The sequence below is a fragment of the Mus pahari genome, chromosome 3 (assembly GCF_900095145.1).
Source record: "Mus pahari chromosome 3, PAHARI_EIJ_v1.1, whole genome shotgun sequence".
Classification (NCBI taxonomy): domain Eukaryota; kingdom Metazoa; phylum Chordata; class Mammalia; order Rodentia; family Muridae; genus Mus; species Mus pahari.
Window position 1 is genome coordinate 39,534,404 of NC_034592.1, and position 7,932 is coordinate 39,542,335.

At 44.9% G+C, this 7,932-nt stretch overlaps 1 protein-coding gene across 9 annotated transcripts in view; it reads left to right on the forward strand.

The window, feature by feature from the left end:
* Nucleotides 1–7,932, forward strand: part of Fmnl2 (formin like 2) — a 280,969-nt gene that overhangs the window by 4,009 nt on the left and 269,028 nt on the right. The gene's annotated exons all lie outside the window — the stretch shown is intronic.

Genomic DNA, 7,932 nt, shown 5'->3' on the forward strand with positions numbered 1-7,932 from the left:
AAAAAAAAAAAAAAAAGAAAGGGTCTCCCTCTCTGGGCTTTTATCCGGATTGCTATAACAGTAGCTGCAAACTTATGTTTAAAGAAAAGGACTGACTCAATGGTTATGTGAGCTGTTATATCTCTGTATCTATCTTTCTGGTAGATATTAGTTGGAATGTACCTTCGTGTGTGTGGCTACATAGGATCCAATGCCTTCAATGTTTCTGTGAGACTCTTTAGTGCAAGTGTTTTATCTACTTCAGTCTTTGGTGTGTGTGTGTGTGTGTATATATATATATGTATATGTAACATCAGGCTGTCTCACTTAGTCTCACACATTTATGAGTACATGTCCATGTGAATTTCTGTTGCATTTATCCAGCATTGTCTAGTCCTTGGAGGGGTCACACACAAGCAAGTCCTTTTTCCTTCATATTCAAATGTGGCGATGTGAAAGCAGCTCTTAGTGGGTGTTGTATGCGGTGGTGGTCTTCAGTCCAAGAACACCACTTTTCCATTAGGCACCCCGTAATAGTGTTTGCTTTCAACTGTCAGTCACTGCTTACAAATGTAGAATATAAGTCATCTGGGACCTTTGTCGAAGCACTTGTCATTGTTTTAAGGATTCTTTGAACTTCAGAGAAAAGGATGATTTGAGTCCTCTGACATAGATGCTTGAATTTCTACAGTATCTCACAGCTCTGTGAGCAGATATAACAAGAAAGAGGATGCAGTAATGGTTTAGGGGAATCTGGCAGTTGAAACTGGGGACTGCTTTAGTTTCAGATTCGTTTGAGTCAGTTTCCTTTCCTTTTTTTTTTTTCTGTCCTGAGAGTGAGTGGGTTGAGTCACTTAGCTCAGGAAGGAGTTGGGAGTACTCTTGAGTACCTCCTGTATCCAAATATTCTTCATGCTGGCATGCTGTCTGTGCCTTGCAGTCTGGCCATCCACAGCACTAGAGCTGCGTGAACACTGATCGCCTGAATTGCTGGAGGTTGTGGTTATGAAGTTGCCCACCTGGGATTTGGGATGACTTCCTCTTTCCATTAGGATTTCTCAGATCAGCAGCTGGGGGAGAAAGGGGTCTGGGAATAGCAGTGAGCACAAAAAGCCAGAACAAACCTAGAACCTGCTAAGTGCCAGCTTCAGCCCGTAGCCAGGTGATATCGGCAGCCGCGGCCCCACCCACCCACAGCGTTGACTGTAGGTCTTGAGCAGTGACCATGGTGAGGTGCGTCTGAGGCTGCCCTTTAGGTGCCTGGCATCTGCTCCCCCTTTTGAATGTCCAGGCATGGAGATAAAACCTTAATTGGGCCAACAGTGTATCCCTCAGCGTTTCTTCCATCGTGCTTGGAAAACGCAGGGGAGAGCCAACTGTCACTTGGATGCATTCGGGCACTTTTGCGAAGGGGACGGACAAGGTCAGGTTGCTACAGTTTAGTTGGTTTCCCACTTTAAGTTGCTGGTGAGGTCTGTAGAGCAGATGGGTGGGCGTGGGTGGGAGTGTCGTGGCCGTCCCTCACTCCTGCTTGTTTTCTCACATCCTTTCCCCCAGTGAGGGAAAGAGTGTGGAAGGAGCAGAGTGCTGCCAGTTTGAAACATTACAGTTTCACCCTGGGCAGCAGCTCTCTGGAACTGTGCCCCTTCTCGTACAGCGGACATGGTTGTTTGGAGCGACTCCTACCATCGTTATGAGCATGTGAACCTTTTCAGTAATGGATGTGTGAGATAGCAGTTGACCAAAGGGTATTCTGAGTGGAAATGTTTGGAGCCTCTGACAGACTTTCAGCAATGCAAATTGTGTGGGTGCCCTTAAATCCTCACGGGAGAAGAATTTGTTTTACAGTGACCCATTATCTAGCAAAAAGCATTTTCCTAGGAAACAGGAGTACTACTTTCTGTAGTTATTCCTGATACCAGCTTGGGGCATAGTCCCTGCTTCTCCCCATTTGTGGACAGGAATTAAGTTTGGCACAGAATTTAAAATAGTTGAGGCAAGTTACAGGACTTGGAAGGAGTGAAGCATAGCACATTGTGTGTCCCATCTGAGGAAAGCCTGAGACCCTGTGTCAAAAACAAAGAGCCAAACCAGACCAAACAGCAACAAAACCACTGTATGGTCTGAAGAGTAAATTTCTCTGCATCGGTGACCAGGATTCAGGTGAGAATATGGGGAAATGTTCCAAGGTTTAGAGTTGTCAAAAAAAAAAAAAAAAAAAAATTGAGAGTGACTTCCTTACTGAGGTGTAGACAGTGTCATGTGAAAGATGCTTTGACAGGAAGACCCTTCCCACCCCACGTTACTGCAGGTGGTTTCACATTGAAGCAGTTGCTTTGGAAGATGCTCTTCTTGAGGTGATGTCACCTGCAGATGGTACACATAGAACTGTAAACCCCAAGAGTTGGGGAAGAGCTCCTTGAAGGTCCTTCTTGGGCTCAAAGAAGGAAAAAATGTTTAGATCCATGTTTCCTGTGGAAATTCATTGCTTTATAAGAACTGTAGCCTGAAGGACTAAGACAGCACAGGTGTCAGGGAGCAAGAAGCACAGGCCTGGGAATTTAGCTTGGCTGGTAGACTTCTTGAGTACCATGCATGAAGCCCCTGGCTTGATGCTCAGCACTGCCTAAGGGCACGGTTGTCCATTCTTGTAATATCAGCACTAGGGATGAAGATGCAGGAGGACCAGAAGTTCAGGTCATCCTTGGCTATATATTAAGTTAGAGAGCAGCCTGGGAATATGAGCCCCTGTCTTGTAAACAGAACATCGCTTTACCCCACCCTCAAAAAACAACCCAAACCAACACAAAACCAAAACCTAAACACAGATTATATAGATGTTTGTCTCCTTTGTAGAAGACACTGGTACCTGGAATTCTTTTAGGAACAAAGTAGGAAGCTGTCAAAGAGCACAGTGGATGTCCTTAAGAGGGAAGATGGGGTCCAGGTCTTGATGCTTGGCAGAGGACCTCTGTTAGAGCAGCTTTCATGGAGTCTCACCCTCCAGGGCAGCAGGTGCTGTGCCCCCAGGCTTTGAACTCATGATTTCTGGAGAATTTTCACCAGCATCTTGGCTTTTACCTACTTGAACAGTAGAGGTGGAGAGAGCTCATGCCTTGCAGAATTCTGCTCATATTGTAGGGAGATCTTCCTGTCCCCTACACAGTCACCCTATATTCCTAGACCAGGAACAAAGCCCCAAGCACCATGCTGTATTCCAGGGATGAGCTGGCAGCTGGGGTACTTCACTGTGGATTGATCCACTTAAGAAATGTTGTTTGGGGGTCAGGAAGGCTGGCAATCCTTATGTACAGAAACATCAAATCTGTACATGGGCATAGCGTGGTTTTTGATGCTTATAGATAAAGTGTATTTTCTCTTTACGCTCACAGGAAAATTAAAAGAAACGTGCAGCTATTAGTGCTCCCAGATGGACCCCTTCAGGAGCATTTTGTTTTTTTCTAGAACAAACTGAAGTTTCCATTGGTCACATCACGGTCTTCCTGTGTGGTCTGTCACTGACTTGGTGACTTAGCTCTGTTGGATTTCTGAGTTCCTGAATCCATTGTCACTGAAGCATAAAGCCTGCTTTCTCTGGTGCAGTGCAATCTGTTCAAGACAGTCCTGGACTATATGAGGCCTTGTCTGTACAATGGTGGGGGTCGGGGGTGGGGAGTGGGAGTGGGTGGGCGGGCCGATGGGTGCCCATGTCCTGGTTACCCTAAAAACCTATTGGCTCACATTTTGGCCACGTATGTGTTTTGAGGTCTCTAAGGTGTGAGTAACATCTGGAAGCGGTGGCTCTCAGGCGGTCTCAGGTCTACATTGCGTGTTTAGTCAGGAACTTCAGGAGCTTTTCCTCGGGTTTCTTTGGTTTTCCCTAGAAGTTTCTGGAAATCTGATTGAAGGTTAAAGAGGACTTGATCAGTTGAAGAACGAGTTTAGAAACCTGTCTGTGTGTTGGTACCTCTCTGGGGGCTTCACAGGTATTTGTGTTGGGGGGCTGGAGAGATGGCTCAGCAGTTAAGAGCATGTTCTCTTGCAGAGGACCACAGTTCATCTTATGGCTATTGGTAACTCTAGCTCCAGGGAACCAACACCTTCTGGGCTCTAGACACTTGCACTCACACGTGGGCAATGTAAGTAAAAAAAAAAAGGATATATATATATATATATATATATATATATATGTATATATATATGTAAAAAAACCCTACTTAGGTCTATTATGTATAATTAATACATGAAAATAAACATAAAAGTACTGATGTGTGAGTCTCACCTGTAGTCATTCTGGTAAATTTGTGTGTGAGTTGACATCAGGGTTTTTAAGAGTTCTGTGGGATCTGACAGCATCACTCCGCCTGAGGGTTCCTATGCTCATTTGATTCTTCTGACTGGAATGAGTGTTCTAGGAAAGCATTAGGCAATGTTAAGGGATAAAACAAAACAAAAGCAACCCTAAAGACAGATATTTGATCCAACCCAAAGCAGGAAGATGCAAAAAAACTAGAAGATCAGAATAAAAACCTGTTGAATGGTGGAATGGTTAACTTCGAAACGGCTGTGAGGTGACCAGAGTGGACACTTGCAGAGAAGGCTGTCCAGCCCATGGTGCAGGGTGAAGCAATGACTCTGAGTGACTTCTGAAGTGGAGGAGGTATCCATTTGCTGCAGCCTTGCTTGAGCCTCTATTCTCCAGTGTAATTGTTGTTGGTTCAGTGCAGGCCATTTGCTTTGATCTCTGGCTTTACCACTTACAAAGCCTTGATGAGCTTGGCTTCCTGGAGTGAAATTCAAATACACTTGTGAAATGTAAACAACATTCATTTATTAAGAATCCTATAATCAAGGCAAATTGGCATGCTTATATAAGCAATTAGCTTTGAGAATAGAAAGATGAATAGGATGCTAGGTCAAGAATGAGCTGATTGTTCTCAGTGTTAGAGTCTAGTTATCCCTCCATGAGTTATAGCATAAGCAAATAGGCATTCCTCTTATTCGTAATTGTTCACATTTGTGGTTTTAGTTCGGAGGGCAGCATATGCGATGTTTCTGAAATTATTGCCTCGTTTTCCTCTAAAAATATAATTCTTCCAGGGAAATGTATATGGGTGATTTTTTGACCAGATAAAACATTCCAGTAATGGAGAACAGAGTAAAAGAAGGTCTGGATTTGGATGGGACTATTAAAGGATCATAATTTTGTTGTTGTTTGGGAAAGTAGACAGAATGACCCTGACAATAGCAGAACAATTGGAAACAATTTCCCTTCCTCTCCCTCCTTACACACAGTCCTTCCTTCTCTGGAGAAGTTCAGGCTACCCTCAAACTGACTATATTGGCAATGATAAACTTCTATCCACCTCCAGAGTGTTGAGATTTCCATCACTCAACCAATGGAGCCACACAGCAGCCCTTCTTTACCTATAAGACCCTGTTGCTACCTGTTCCTATAGAAGGAAGCATTATGGTAACCAGTGGTAGAGTTTGGATATTGGATGATCCTGTTTGCATTATGGAAGCACTCAATTTGTCCAACGAGGCCAACACTACCATCTTGTGTATGAACTCTAGGGAACCAAAACACCAGAGCAGGGAGTCAGGTGAGCAGCTTTATGGGTTAGCTGCCTTTGTGGCTCTTTCAGCTTCTGCTATGGTCAGCACTGCTGATGTCTTGAGAGGATTTCTCCTTCTGGTCACACTGTCCTGAAAATAGGTATTCGTTATTTCCATGGACAACTTTCCTTTCTGGTCGACTTAGGAAGCAGCACAGCCTTGATGTGTAGGAACTAAGGTGCCATGAACTTTTCTGCTGCCCACTAATCAGACCACCCTGGTATAAACCTCAAGCATTCATCACGGTGTGGCCTTCTGGTGGCACGGCCTAGCAAAGACAGCTAGGCCTGAGCAGGAACATCAGGAGAAGTTCTCAGCTGTGTCTCTCTCAGGGAAGTGAAGATCAGCGAAGACTCGAGACCAACAAGCATTGCACAGCTAGCTGTACCAGCAAGCCAAACTCAGCCTTAGTTACTGTCTGCCGAGTCCTGTTCATACCCTCCAGACATCACATGTCCTCCACAGGTCTTGCCTCAGCATGTGCATCTGTCCTGGCTGACATCACTCTTGCCAATTAGCCCAAGTCTGCAGAAGCAACAAAAAAAAATGCAGCACACCACCAGAAGATTTTTGGCGCATTTCTATGCAGTCCTAACAAATGCAACTCATCTATGCAATGTAAGACAGACCAATACATGCATGTTGTTAGCCAAGAATCCTTCATCACCTGTCCTTTTGTGTGCTGGCTTTAGCAGGACATCCATTCATCTGTGTCTGCTTCAGCTAAATGTTCCTTAAGGAGTCTGCCTTAGCTTTTCACCTGTGTCCACTTAAGCTAAGTGTTCCTTCACGTGTTTGCCCCATCAAAACACCATCCAACTGACTCTCCAAAGAACCCTCAAGTTTCCACTTCAGGCGTGCAGCGCCAGTTCTCAGCTGCTGTGTTTGTGGTTAAAGGTCAGGCTCAGTACTCTGCTTTCCAACTTGGGTTCTGCTCAGACTTTTCATCCAAGTTACCTTCATCCAAGTTACCACCGTTAGGTCAGACCTGCCTTCTTGTCACATGGCTTACAAGACCCTCGCTTGCAGCTTGCTTTGTCTCCGTTCACATTTCCTTATAGCTTTCCTCAGAGATTGATTCTCCTATGTGGAAAACATACCCCCCCCCCCCCGGGCTTCTCCGCTTACGACATTCACCTAGCATTCAAAGTTCCACTGAAGCCCCACTCTCTCTGTGTGCTCTTCCAGGCTCCTATCAGCTTGGAGAAGGAAAACAATTCCCTTGACTTTGATCTCTTTATTTTATGAATCAGCTCTTACTCACAAGGCTCTGGTTAAATAGCACCCTTGTGAGGTGTGGCTGTTCCAGCGGGGGCTGCCTGTCTATGTGGCTTTGTAGTTGCTTTTCATAGTCTCAGTCGTCTGTTTACATCTCTATCTGCTTCTTCACACTTGGAGCTCCCGGAAGGCAGGGTCCTGGCAGCTGCTTCTGTAGCACAGAGCCTGGTCTGAGAGGATCCCAGCACAGACCCTCTGATGGCGGAACTCAGTCGGCTGAAAGATTGAGGATCCTAGTAGCTGCCTGAGAGCCTATTGAGCGGACCACACGGTGCTCACCGTTAATTGCGCGTATTTGACTTTGTATGGAAGTGATACTGTCATTTTCTTCGTCACCTTGGTATCCCCTATGACATTTGATTGAGTTAGTGTCCCTCTAAGAGTAGGGCATCCTGTGTGGGATTTTTTTTTTTCTTTCTTTTCTCCGTTTGTTGTTTGAGTTTGAAGGGAAGCATCTTAGATGAGCAGCATCTGTTTGCGGAATGCTTTCAGATTGTTGCCGTGGCTGTCAGTAAGGGTTTTAAAGAAACAAGGCGGGTTGCGAGGTGGGGGTGGGTCGAGGGTATGAGGCTTGAAGTTACATACGGAAGTCCAATTCTGTTGTCCTGTTAAAACATTTACATTCCACTGTAAAGAAAGGTGACGCTTGCATTCCTCATTCATGCTCTTTCTCACTTCCTGAGCATCGTGGTGCGTACCTTCAATATTTTTTCGGGGGCGGGTTTGCTATCTTCCTTCACTAATGGGATGGTGAGATTCAGATAGTGGCTACTACAAAGGAATGGAGGTCGGATTTGAACTCAGGTCTGTTGATAAAGCTTTTTTTTTTTTCTGAATTAACTGTAAGGTGTCATTAAATGTATGCTTGTAAAACACAGGAAAAACAAGAAGGATGGCCATTGTGTGGATACTTCATTCCTCCTTAGAATAAGGAACAAAATACCCATGAAAGGATACAGGTACAGAGACAAAATTTAGAGCTAAGATGAAAGGATGGACTATCCAGAGACTACCCCATCTGGGAATCCATCCCATCATCAGCCACCAAACCCAGAT